The following is a 1,311-nucleotide window of genomic DNA, read 5'->3' on the forward strand; positions in this document are numbered from 1 at the left end:
TAGTGCGCAAACACTTTTAGGAGGTTTATTTTAGAGTATATTCTGAAGTCCCATGAAAGACCCTTCTGAGTTTGTTCCGCATAATATCATTGACAAGTAGAAATCACCTTGACTGAGTTAATTGTGGAGTTACTTGATCATTTTTGAACTAGTAAGTAATTGCACATTCCATTCAGATTTTTTTCATCTTTCTGAATTCTTAAAGTGAGATTTTCAAATGTTTGGAATTGTGATGAATTTGTCTCTTCTGTCTTTTCTTTTTCTGAAATAGACATAAACATTTAAAACAGGTTCAATAAGATTATTAATCTCATATAAAATTTGGCCTTTTAAAGTGCACAATTTAGTGAACTTTTAGTATATCCATATGTTGCCCCCACTAACTAAAGAACATTGTAACATGCCCTAAAGTCTTGTACCTATTCACAGTAAGTTCCATTTTTTCCCTATTATTAGTCTTCTAGAAACTCTTTTTTAAAAATTTTTTTATTTTATTTATTTATTTATGTGTGTGTATGTGTGTGTGTGTGGCCAGCTCAGCCCATCAGGGGGCGGGGCTGGCTGGCATGTGGTGCTGGGGGATTGAACCGTGGTCCCTTTGCTTTGCTAAACTTGTTTTAAGTAGGTGCTTTAGACCACTGGACCATCTCACCAGCCCCTTCTAGAAGCTCTTAACTCTGTTATCTTTTTAAAAAATTTAAAATAAGCTCTTGTTACACAATTCAAGACTCATAGTGATCTTCCTGCCTCAGTCTCCCTAACAATGGGTTGTCTTTGTATTGTTCAATTGTAAGTTCTTTTTTTTTAAAGGAATATAAAACTATTTATTGACCACTGCTCACCATTATTTACAATAAAGTAAACAATATACTTTAGGATAACATTCAGACTACTACAAAGTTGTTTTCCTGGCTTCTGCTGAAAATAGTAACCCTAATACTGAAGACTGAACCGACATGTAAGGAAAAAGTTGGGGTCAAGAAATAACATGCAGGTCAATAGTTTAGATTACAAGTGTGTCCGCTCATTTATTCTAGGTCCTAAATTGTGAATACCACCAGTCACTCAGTAGGTTTCCGACAGCCAAGTCAAGACATACATGAATCCTGACTTCTGAGTGCAGATTTCAACTTGCTGTGAAGTAATGAGTCTTGAGGAATTTTTAATGTTCCCTTGTTAAGTCTTAGCAAATTCAAACAAACCAAGTTTTGACTTGCTACCTTATTCGGGTGGGAAAGTTGTTGGTAGAGATAAGAATTTTTTTTTCTCTTTTTGAGTCAGGGTCTCATGATACAGTTCAGGCTGGCCTTG

This window comes from Octodon degus, unplaced genomic scaffold (genome assembly GCF_000260255.1).
Source record: "Octodon degus isolate 3935 unplaced genomic scaffold, OctDeg1.0 scaffold00015, whole genome shotgun sequence".
NCBI lineage: Eukaryota > Metazoa > Chordata > Mammalia > Rodentia > Octodontidae > Octodon > Octodon degus.